This window comes from Acomys minous (genome assembly GCF_964271855.1).
Source record: "Acomys minous genome assembly, chromosome: 19".
NCBI classification, from domain to species: domain Eukaryota; kingdom Metazoa; phylum Chordata; class Mammalia; order Rodentia; family Muridae; genus Acomys; species Acomys minous.
This window is the reverse complement of record NC_140499.1, coordinates 25,799,719-25,812,974: the sequence shown is the minus strand read 5'-3', so window position 1 is coordinate 25,812,974 and position 13,256 is coordinate 25,799,719.

Here is a 13,256-nt window from a genome sequence, read left to right as displayed (position 1 = left end):
TTGGTTTGAACATCAAGTTCCTTTCTTAGTCAGTCATTTTACTGATATTTAAAACGTAGCACACTAGAGGTAGGCTGTAGCCTATTTCCCAAGCCCTATTGCTTACCTTCCCTAAAGGCCTTTAGATCACCCAAGAAAATCCATGCTGGCAAGGATGTGGGGAGAGAGGAACACTCCTTCATTGCTGGTGGGAATGCAAAGTAGTACAACCAGTTTGGAAATCTATCCGGCGCTATCTCAGAAAACTGGGAATAGGACTTCCTCAAGACCCAGCTATTCCACTCCTTGGAATATACCCAGAAGATGCTCCAGCACACAAAAAGAACATTTTCTCAACCATGTTCATAGCAGCCTTATTCATAATAGCCAGAACCTGGAAACAGCCTAAGTGTCCCTCAGTAGAAAAATGGATAAAGAAACTGTGGTACATTTACACTATGGAATACTACTCAGCTATTAAAAACAAAGAATTCCTAAAAGGTGTGGACAAATGGATTGAACTAGAAATGATCATAATGAGTGAGTTAACTCAGAAGCAGAAAGGGTCAAATTGTATATACTCACTTATATCTGGACACTAGCCCAAGGGGCATGTCCTATGAAAGTCTTAACTTTCCAGGAAAGTAGGACAGAGGGGGAGACTTCCTATTGTGACTCTAGATGAGAGAAGCAAGGGGGAATGGGGAAATAGAAGGATCCAGAGGGTCCTAGAAACCTACAAGAAGAACATTATGATGAGCAGATCTGGGCCCATGGGTCCTGGACAAACTATGGCTCCAGCCAAGGACAATACATGCAATAAACTTTGAACCCCTACCCAGATCTAGCCAATAGACAGGACATTCTCCAGAGTTGAGTGGAGAATGGGGTCTGACTTTCACACAAACTCTGGTGCTCCATATCTGACCATATCCCCTGGATGGGGAGGCCTGGTGGCACTCAGAAGAAGGAAAGCAGGCTACCAAGAAGAGACTTGATACCCTATGGCCATATACAGGGGGAGGAGTCTTCGGGGAAGGGAGTAAGGGGAAAATGGGAGGGAGGGAGGAATGGGAGGATACAAGGGATGGAATAACATTTGAGATGTAATATGAATAAATTAATAAAATATATTTTTAAAATTCAGTTAAGTAGTTAGATACCTATATGCAACATTCTTAGTCTTCTTAGATATTAGTTTTGTTAATTACAGAAATAAAGGTTATTTAGTCTCTTGTGTGTCTTTTCAAGATTAAGTAGGTAATATATAGGTAGACACAAACAGTGTTTGCTTATTTAGATATACTGAGATAGATTGGTGGTCTTCAAATACTTCAGAGATCTACAGAATATGGCATTTTAAAATGCCGTAATAATAAAAGGATTTTCTGACAGAGGGACACATCTGCTCCTAACAGCATCCATAATGTGCTTCAAAGAAGATGATGGGCTCCAAGAAACAAATGTGGCAAGAGATCTACCAGACAAAAATTCTGTCCCTACCTCAATGCTGACAGCAGGCTGTCCAAATTGTTGGTGAACAGGACACTGAGAAATTGACTGTCCAACTTTGCAGAGACTAAATAGGCCAGTTCTTCAAAATGCCTGCTTCAAAGAAAAGTTAGGTAATCTGGGCTGCTACACTTCCTAAATGCTTATGTAATATTATTTCCTTCTTAAGTCTCTGATGGGGCTGAAGACTAGATAATCATAGTCTTACTGAACTAAGAATAGTTGTTTAGAAACTAAGACAATATTTTATGTCTAAAAATACCTAAATGTAAGTGATGATAAGAAAGTGATGTAGTTTGAAGTTTCATGCATGTATTATCCTTGGCTGGGGCCATAGTTGGAGCAGGACCCCTAGGCCCATATCTGCCCATCATAATGTCCTTCTTGTAGGTTTCTAGGACCCTCTGGATCCTTCTATTTCCCCATTCTCCCTTGATTCTCTGGTGGGTTAGAAAGTATTAGTAGGGATCAAGGGTAGGGGTTTGTAAAGGAGGTAAAGCCATAAGAAACATAAATAAAGTAGAACTTAAAAGGTGCTAAATGAAACAAAGCTACATTATGAATCTGATAGACCTAGCAGATATCTACAGAACTTATACACACATTAAAAAAAAAAAACCTTCTTCTCATCGTTTCTCAGAATGTTTTCTAAATTTGACCACATAGTCAGTCACAAGAAAACTGCAACAGATAGAAGAAAATTCATATAACTCCTTGTATCTCATCAGACACCCATGGATTAAAGCTGGATTTCAACAATGACAGAAAGCTTACAAATTCAAGAAAGCTGGACAACTCACTATACAGTAACCTCTGTGTCAGGAAATAATAAAAGAAAGAAATTAAAGACTCCTAAAATTTAGTGAAAATGAAGGCACAACATACAAAAACTTAGCACAACTAAGCAGTGCTAAGGGAAAAAGTTCATAACACCAAGTGCCTTCATAAAGAAATTAGAGAGATCTCATACTAGCAATTTAAAAGCACACTTAAAAGCACTAAAAGAAAATGAAACAAATACTCCAAGAGGTGTAGATAGTAGGATATAGTGAATCTCCGGGGTGAAATAAATAAATTAGAAATAAAGATATCAATACAAAGAAACAAAACAACAACAACAAAAGATCTGGTTGTTGATTCTACAAGAAAATAAACAAGAAAGACAAACTCTTATCCAAACTAAATAAAAGGCAGAGAGATAGTATCCAAATCAGCAAAGTCAGAAATGAAAAAAGAAACATAACAACAGACGCTAAGGAAAACCAAAGAATCATTAGGTCTTACTTCAAAGGCCTATATGTCACAAAATTTGAAAATGTAAAATTAAACATATGAATCTTAATAAATACCGCTTACCAAAGATAAATAAAGATCAGATAAACAATTTAAGTAGACATATAACCCTAATGTTAATAGAAGCAGATATTAAAAGTATATCAGCCAAAAAAAAGCCCCTGAGCAAGATCATTTTAGCCCAGAATTCTAGCAGAATTGCAAGATCTAATACCAATACTCTTCAAACTATTCCACAAAATATAAACTGAGGAAACATTGCCAAACTCATTCTATGAGGCCTTAGAACCCTGACACTTAAACCACACAAAGCCTCAACCCAAAAAGATTTCATGCTGTATTACAGATCAATAGTAATTTTTAAAAATGCGAGGTATTGGCCTAAAACAAGACAGGATGATTAATGGAAAGGAATCGAAGACCCAGAAATAAATCCATACACCTAAGGACACCTGATTTTGGGCAAAGAAACCAAAACCATACAATAAAAAAGGAAGGAAACAAACAAACAAACAAACAAAGACAGAAACAAACAAACAAACAAAGCATCTTTAACAAATGGTCCTGGCCTAACTGAGGGTCTTCATGTAGAATAGTTCAAATAGATCCATATTTATTACCCTGTACAAAACTCATGGATGAAAGACTTCTATATAAAACCATATACACCAAAACCAATAGAAGAGAAAGTGGGAATGATCTTCTCAACAGGGAATATGGAGCCTGAAGGAGACTTGAAAGCATTGGTGTATGATATATCTTTCTTAACAGAACACTAACAGCCCAGGCACCAAAATCAACAGTTAATTAATGGGACCTCATGAATCTGAAAAGCTTCTGTAAGGCAAAGTATACCATAAATCGGAAAAAACAGTAGTCTACAGAATGAGAAGACATCTTTAACAACTCTATGTCTGAAAGAGAGTTAATATTCAAAATATATAAATAAATCAAAAAATTAAACACCCACAAATCAAATACCTCAGAAATGGAGTACTGAGTTCTACAGAGACTTCTCAACTGAGGAATATCTAATGACCAAGAAGCACTTAAAGAAAGTTCAACAACGTTAGTAAGGGAAATGCAAACCAAAAGGATTCTGAGATTCCATCTTGCATCCTTCTGAATAGCTAAGATAAAAAAACTCAAGTGCCAGATCATTCTGGCAAAGATGTAGAGCAAAGGGGAATACTGTTTCATTGCTGGTAGGAGTGCAAACTTGTACAACCACTGTGAAAATCAATTGGAGGTTTCTCAGAAAATTGGTAATAGTTGTACCTTACTACCTGGCTATACCACTCCTGGACATATATCCAAAAAATGCCCCCACCTTACCACAAGGACACTTCCCCAACTATGTTCATAGCAGCTTTACTAGCAATACTGGAAACCATCTGGATGCCCGTCAATGGAAGATTTGGTAAAGAAAATGTGGTACATTTACAAAATGGAATACTCTCCTGCTATCAAAAACAAGCAAATCATGAAATTTGCAGAAAAGATCATGCCAAGTGAGGTAGCCCAGACCTAGAAAAACATGCACAATATAAACTCACTTGTAAGTGGATATTAGCAATAAAGTACTGGATAACCAAGCTACAATCCACAGACCAACTGACCCTAAGTAACAAAGAAGACTCAAAGGAGGGTGCTTGAATCTCGCCTTGAAGGAAAAGAAAATAGACCTGGGAAGAGGATGTATGGATGGAACTGAGTAGCAGAGGGGGTGGGGAGGGGAAGCGGGTGGGGATATGGTCTGGTGAGGGAATATGGAGCATGACTGGAAGAGAGAAAAGAAGTCATGGAGGGAGCATCTCAGGGGAGACTTCCAGGAGTGTATGTGGGTGACTATCTGAGACTTCTAACAAGTTAGTTGCCTTAATTTGCCACCTTTGTGGCCAGGTGGGATTTTCAGTGGAGGGAGGGGAACACCAAACCATGCGTAAAACCTTAGATCTAAAGTGTGTACTAAAGTGTAGGTACAGTGATGGAGCAGAGACTAGGGTAATGGCAAACCAATGAGGACCGAACTTGAGACCTACTCTTTGGGAGAGAACCAACCCCTGACACTATGAATGATACTCTACTATGACTACAGACAGTAGCTTAGCATAATTGTCTTCTGAGAGGCTTCATCCAGCAGCTGATGGATACAGATGCAGAGACAGACAGCCAAACAACAGGATGTGCTCCAAGAGTTTTGTAAAAAGAGTAAGAGGAAAGATTGAGGGAGCCTGAGGTGTCCAAAGCACCACAAGAAGATCTTCAGAGTGAGCTGTCCTGAACCCATGGGAACTCAGAGACTTAGCCACCATTGGAAGAACAACCACGGGCTGAACCCAGGCCCCTTACACATATGTAGCAGATGAGCAGCTGGATCGTTATATGGGCCCCATAACAATTGGAGAAAGGCCTACTTCTGAGTCTGTTGCCTGCCTTTGGGTCTTTTTCCTACAGATTGGCTGGCTTGTCTGGCCTCAGTGAAAGAAGATGCACTTAGTCCTGCTGGTACTTGATACACCAGGGTAGCTTGGTACACATGGAGGTCCTCACCCTCTCTGAAGAAAATAAGAAGGGATAATAGGGGTAGAGTGGGTGATCGGGGCTTGGAGGAGAGGAGGTAGGGGCCTGGGATCAAGCTGTAAAGTAACTAAATGAAGGAACAAAAAAAAATGCAGTATACTTCAACAATATAGAAACAATAAGTATTATAAAATCCTTATCAGTTTGTAGAAGTGTTACACACAATGGGTTTATACTTATTTCCCTTTTCAATCATATGTAATTTGACATAACAGAGAAGCCCCATATTGTTAGTTCCATGGGTAACAGCAGAAAATGTAAAGATATGAGGATGAAAGAGAAAAAAAAGACCTAAATAACTAATTATTTATGACCTTGAAAATATTTACTCGATTACTGCAGTAACTCAGCTTCATTTACTCGGCAAATGAACAGATTCACAAATATGCTTTATCTAAATGATTGAAATTCTCCCTGCAGCTAACTGAAGCTTCCATTATGACTGTTGGCTGAGAAGACTTCAATAACTCATGACACACTTTTCTGACTCATTTTTGTAGTTTAGTGAATAAGGATTTAGCTTTTCCTTTTTGATTGAATCAGTCTTTTTGAATGGTGCTCATTTATCCACCAAACATTTGCTAAATGCTCACTCTTTCAAGATCCTCAAAGAACTGAGATCATACAGATGGACCTTAAATTCTAATTATCAGCGAATAGCCACTCTGTCCACAGATTGATTAACAGTCTTGTTTTCTGTCATGAGTGATCCCCTTGCAATAGACGGGAGGTTTTTGCTTGAGTTTTTCAGGTGTCTGGAGAAGCTCAGCATTGAAATGCTGCCTTTTGAGTACAAGCCTTTCTCTTGAGTGGATGGGCTGCCCTAATGCCAAATCTAGGAGCCCTTTCCTTTTCCTTGGCCATTTTGGCTACAAAAAAATGTTTTATAAGTTGTCAGAAATAAGACTATTAAAAATTAATGTGATTTACTGTCCATTTTTCTTTTTTTTTGAACTTTTTCCATTAATTTTGAATTTGGGTATTTAATTTTTTAAGGAATTTTCTCCTCTATGAATTACAGTCATTAGTCTTTATATCTGTCAAGTCAAAAAGATAAGGAACCTCTCAGTATTCTGGTACATCTACTCCTAAACTTTTGAGCAAGAGTAAATCCAAAATAGTTCCTGGCACTCCTCTGGAAATAAGTACTGAAACATGCAGGCAGTTTCTCAAAAACACATTTCTCAAAGGAACTTTCTTTGGTTTCCACAATGGTACATGTAAGGATAAATTATTTACAACTAGCCACATCTTTAAATAAGATGCTATTGATATTTGATAGCTACCAAGGGAAGGACAGTTGGTATTCTTTAAAGGTGTAAGTCCTGGTATGTCACTCATTTTCCAGTGGGTGGCTCCACACCCTTAAATGTTTGGATAGGGAAAATAGTCCTTGGAAATCTGAAAGAGGAGTCATGAACTTGCGGGATTTAGAGATTTGGGGATGGATTAAAAGGATACTTGGCATAAGGAGTTGATGTGAGAGAATATGGTCAGGACAATTTATCTCTTTGGGTAGAATTACTTTAAATTTATGTTGTTCAGAGTGCCTGTGAAAGTTATACCCCACTCTCCATTCAACTGTGGAGAATGTCCTGTCCATTGGCTAGATCTGGGTAGGGGTTTGAAGTTCACGGCCTGTATTGTCCTTGGCTGGAGCCATAGTTTGAGCGGGACCCCTGGGCCGAAATCTGCCTATCATAATGTTCTTCTTGTAGGTTTGGAAGGATAGCAGGCTGCCAAGAAGAGACTTGATTCCCTATGAGCATATAAAGGGGGAGGAAGTCCCCCTCAGTCACAGTCATAGGGGAGGGGAGTAAGGGGAAAATGGGAGAGAGGGAGGAATGGCAGGGTACAAGGGATGGGATAACCATTGAGATGTAATAAGAATAAATTAATAAAATTAAAAATTAAAAAAATTTATGTTGCCCAATTTTCATTTAAAAATGACAAGTCAGTTAATAAAGGATAAACAAAATCTTATGTTAAGAGAAGTAATTTTCTTGTAAGCATAGTAAGTTCACTATTATGTATTTGTTAGTCTATTATACTTATTTTAGTGTATGCTTTATTATACTACATATATAGATAAAATAACTAGAATTAAAAAGTTGCTTCTAAATCAATAGATACTTAAGTTGCTTCTAAATCAATAGATACTTGGAGTAAAAGGAAACATATGGTTTTAAGTGGCATTTAGAAATTGTTTCTGGAAAAAAAAAACCCAAAACATTGGCCCTTCATTTGCGTTCATAAGAAAAATAAATTTGGTATCAAGTCTCTTCTTGGTAACCTACTGTCCTTCCTCTGAGTGCCTATGAGCATATACAGGGGGAGGTAATCCCCCTCAGGAACAGTCATAGGGGAGGGGAATAAGGGGAAAAGAGGAGGGAGGGAAGAATGGGAGGATACAAGGGATGGGATAACCATTGAGATGTAACAAGAATAAATTAATAAAGGAAAAAAAAGAAGACATGTAACTGCATAATAAAAGGGAAATTAAGGGGAAAAAAGAAAAATAAATTTGGAACTTGTGATTTTCAGTTTTGTTTCTCTTTTATTTTTTGTCACACTGCACCTGGTGCACATGTGTCCGTGTGTGGCGTATGAGTCCGTTGTGTTGACATAACTGAACATATGTGTATGCATTCACACATACTTGCTTCTGTGAATGTTGGAGCTGAATGTTCAGGCCCTTCCTCTATCATTTTTTGTTTGTTTGTTTGTATGAAACTTGCCATTTTAGTTAACTTGAAAGCAGCGGGCTCCAAGGGGTTCTCTCCATCTGCCCAGAACTGGGGCTAAAGATGTGTATAAGCCTGATACTAGGAATTCAAAGTCATGCCATCCCAGGTTTGTGATAAGCACTTTAGGCACTGAGCCAACCCACCAGCCACAAAGGCTGTCCCTTTACACTGTATAAAGGCATGAAAATCACTCATAGGTCTCGGTCTTCCTAACTTATCTAATATCTTTAGGGATGAATACAGAGATAATCCCTGTTTTGAACCTGTGATCACCTTAGATTTCAGGAACAAAGATTTCTGCTGGCAAGGCCACCAGAATGATGAGATCAGTTATCTGTGTTTGAGAGGCTCTGTCTCAGAGCAAACCATCTTATAGACATTAGATTGAACCTTCTTGTGACAGACATTGTAGGGTGTATTCAATATAATGAGGTAAACGAAAATACCCTGAGAAAACTTTAAGCTACCCAGGATCACTCCATCAATTCTTTATTAAAATCTATAGCTTATATCAGTAACTCAAAGGCAAACACATAGTAACTGACCCCTTGATTTGTTCATCTTCTCAGTACATGATTGAATTCCTTTGCTCTGTGTTTGTTCAATACCAATTTCTAATTGGAATAAAGAAAGAATGACCACAAATAGCTTATTGGAAAACTCTTGTCACCAAAAGAAATATGACTTTTGTGAAGTACAGAAATGTAAATTTTAAGTGAATTTCAGCAGATATTTCAAGGAAGGGCTCAAGTTCTGAAATTCTTCCATAACTGTAATCTCCATCCTAGTGATAGCGGATGAAAAAAGTTATGAATAAAGAGCACCAAGAAAGCAAAACTGGAAAAGCACTTCAGGAGGGACAATAAAAGAAAAGAACAATAAATAGTGTATCAATACAAGGTTACGTTGCATGTCATATGGATGGGAGCCATTTAACAAGTCTATGTATGTATATCTTCACTTCATAAAGAAGTAAAAAGCTAATTTACTTCCAGTTGAAAGTTGACCAAACTGACACCACATCTGTTCGAGGGTACATTTGTGTCTAGCAGCAGGGTTTAGAATTATGAACTTCCAAGAAGGTGACATTCCCTAAAAGAAAGAACTTCAGCCAGAAGAGACCCTGAAACTCGTAATTGTCCATTAAGACCACCTTGTTTGAAAGTTAGAGAACAAGAAATGCTTGTGTAGTGATAAAAAGTGCTGAGGTAGTTTACCAGAAGTCACAGAGATGATTTTATGGAGAAACGAAGTGCCTAGACAGCATTCGTTTGTCTTTGGCTGTGTCTTGAATATTTCAGGCTTAATCACAAACATGGGACTAAAACAGATTAGGTTGGTTTGGTATCTAGTTTTACTCTCTTTAAAGAAAAATTTAAAGTAATTTGAAGCCACATGTTTAAGGTGCCTAAGGCCCTTTGTTCCTTTTCATTATCCTTTCATGTAATTAAGAAGAAAAACCTCAGCCAACATTGTTTCTATACAAAAAAAAATAATAAAATAGAACATGTTGACAAATATGGTTTGTTCTGGGAAATACTGAATCAAAGAAGTAGCTAAATTCTAACCCATTTCAGTGCTTCATTGCACATCAATGCGTTCATTTTATCTCTCTGCTAACTGGAGTTTAATGTAAAGGTATTCAATTAATAAATTCACCTTTGAATATTCTCATCAGTGGCTGTTGTCATTTTCTTTCTCTCAGAAATACACTTAAATAATATAAATGTGGAAATATTTTGCTCAATCAGTGCTGAAGGAGCAATATCTGCTGCAGGACTCTGAACTGTGTGGTTTTTACTGGTGCCATGCTTTTGTTGTTACTGTTTCAAGTTTCATTTGGCGGGGACAGAGCCTTGTTTTGAAATCGAGAAAATAACACCGGACATGGATGCATAGAGCTAAAAGCATGGAATTTAATTAAACTCACAGATCAGGGGTGAGGACGAAGTCATTAAGCAAATATGAGCCTGTTACTGAATGTCTGTGAATCAAGCACCATCCCTGAGCTTATTTTGTCAAATGTTTTAATGTAGTCATGTTTTTTTTAAAATACATTTTTATTAATTTATACATATTACATCTCAGTTGTTAGCCCATCCCATGTATCCTCCCATTCCTCCCTTCCTCCCACTTCCCCCCTACTCCACTCCCCTCCCCTAAGTCTGTGTCTGAGGGGGACCTCCTCCCCCTGAATATGCTCATACGGTATCAAGTCTCTCCTTGGTGACCTCTTATCTTTCCTCTGAGTGCCACCAGGCATCTCCGTCCAAGGGACATGTTCAAATATGGGGCACCAGAGTTTGTGTGAAAGTTAGATCTCCTTCTCCACTCAACAGTGGAGAATGTCATGTTAAATGGGAGGAAACTGAGATGCAGTGGAGATACAAATTAGAAACAAGGCAAAGAGACAAAAGTCCACATTAAACAAAGAACTTCAGTACTGAAATATATATTTAAACATATTAGTCAATATTTTAATATATGAATATAAAACATATACATTTTAACATATACTTAAAAGGAGGCACAGTTTTCAAACTAAACATTTTTGTTTTATTCAAAGTTAAATAACAGTATGAAAAATAGCTCAGAGGTGATTTTACTTCAGCTTCCTGTGTTTTGTGCACATCTTAGATGTGTATATTTGTAATTTTGCCAGTAAAGAAGTTTAGAAGATTTATACTTTAAAGCAGGAATCGAGTACAGATGATTACCATTGTGCAGCGTTCAAGATAACAGAAGACATAGAACAAGTAACAGGATGGTAATACAGTAAATTGTATTCATTTATCATTTCCTTTCAACTTCCATTCTTTCCTACCTTCCTTCTTTCCTTCCTCTCTTTCTTCTCCCATTGCTCTTACTTTTGTATTGTTACAAATTAGTCTCAGGGCTTGCCACTAAGTAAATATTCTATCAAGAGTAATCTCATGCCTATCTATAAATTTTATTTTCTCCCTTAGAGTAGAATTTAGAAAAGGCTTTCGTAAACATTTAAAAGACAAGTAGGAGAATCATGGGAAAATGGCAAAGTAGAAGGATCCAGAGGGTCCTAGAAGCCTACAAGTAGAACATTATGATAGGCAGATTTGGGCCCAGGGGTCCCGCTCAAACTAAGGCACCAGCCAAGGACAATACAGGCGGTAAACCTTAAACCCCAGATCTAGACAATGGACAGAACACTCTCCACAGTAGAGTGGAGAGTGGGATATTACTTTCTCACGGTTACCAAGAAGAGACTTGATACCCTGTGAACATATACAGGGGGATGTAATCCCCCTCAGGAACAGTCATAGGGGAGGGGAATAAGGGGAAAATGGAAGGGAGGGAAGAATGGGAGGATACAAGGGATGGGATAACCATTGAGATGTAACAAGAATAAATTAATAAAGGAGAAAAAAATAGAAAAAAATGACAAGTAGATTTAAAGTACTAAATACAAATACAAACTCAACTTTAATATTTGTGAAAACTCTACACATAATTTTTTAATTTCTAAAATTGTGATATTAGCATTTAAAAATTGTTCAATATGAATAATATTTTGCACACATGCACACACACATACAACAGTTTTAAGATCAAAACTAAAAAAAAAACTAGAAATTTTGCTGGTAATTTATTATTTTGCCTGTAAAATAGTTTAGTCCTCACTCTCACTCATAAAAAGATGTGTTCTGCTTCCAGTCCTGTGTAGTATGTGAGCAAAAGACAGGTCAGGGCTAGTGTCACAAAGAGCGATGTTAGTCAACTCTTGAGTTACTGAATTTGTATTTCAGTATTAAAGCCCTTAATTCAGAAGTGCCTTTGATCATCATGTCAATGCAACACAGATTGCACGGTATTAATCACAGAATATCTTGGAAGGCACTGGGCCTATTAGGCATTAGAAATTAAAATTGCTATGAGATCCCATCTCTAATGATTAGCATCAATAATAAGAAAGGAAATAAGTGCTAAGGAAGGTTGGAGGAAAGAAGATTTACCCAGTGCTAAGATCCTCAGCCACTGTGGTAATCAGCAGGGAAGATTCTCAGAACCTGCAACTACAGCTACCACAGGACTCAGCTGCATCACTCTTGGATGGACAACCAAGGATTCTTTGTCAACATCAAAAGATACTTGTATAACTGTTTCTTACAGTACAAAGCCCAGAAACTTGCCTATAGACACTGGGGTACTATTCACTTGGAAACTAGTTGTAATAAAAACAATAAGAGGAAAGGTGATATATCTGAAAATCATTGTGATAACTAAAATAAGTCAGTGGAGGAAACTGACTTTCCTCTTACATGTGGAAAATAGACGAGTGTTTCACTGAAACTTTGTATGTATATATATTGATGTATATGAGTGTTTGCATATATATGCATTTATAAGTGAGAGAGAGAAACACTTCTTAAGGGAGTATAAAATGAGGATATTACAATACATGTAAAAACAAAGCAAAGGAGAACTATTTTGAAAAGAAACTGAACCAGCCAGAAGGGTGCATGTGGGAGCCTTGAAGAAGGCAGTGGGAAAGGTGAATCTATCAAGCAAAAGATCAAGATAAAGTGACTATAAACATGCCATAAAGGCACCCTTTAATTGCACGCTATATTGAATAATAAAGAGATAATAAAAAGAATTTTAAAAGGTACAGAACTTGGTCTCAGTAGTTTTCTAAACATACATGAATGACTATGTTAGGTTTTAAAATCAGTGCTATTTTATCATTTTTGTTTGGAGACTGCAATACAGTTATACACTCTATTAAAATATGATATAAATACATGTTAGGTCATTTCCTCATACATATCTAAGTTACCATTTAATTGTTGCTTTAATTCCCCAAAGTCTCTATCAAATATTTATTGACCTCGACTACAAGTAACTAAATGGATCATGTAACCACTTTATACTTTATACCTTTGAAGTTCCAAAAATGGAAAAATCTAACCAAACTATACTTATTTTGTTCAGTATTATGTGATTGTGGCTATTACATATTCTCCAAAGGAAATGTTTTGCTTAATAAACATGAGACGTATCTGACAGAAGTTCAGTCTTTGTCATCAATTACTTTAATATGTATGTGTGCATGTGTTTGTGTGTGTGTGTGTGTGTGTGTGTGTGTGTGTTTACCTGATGCTAATC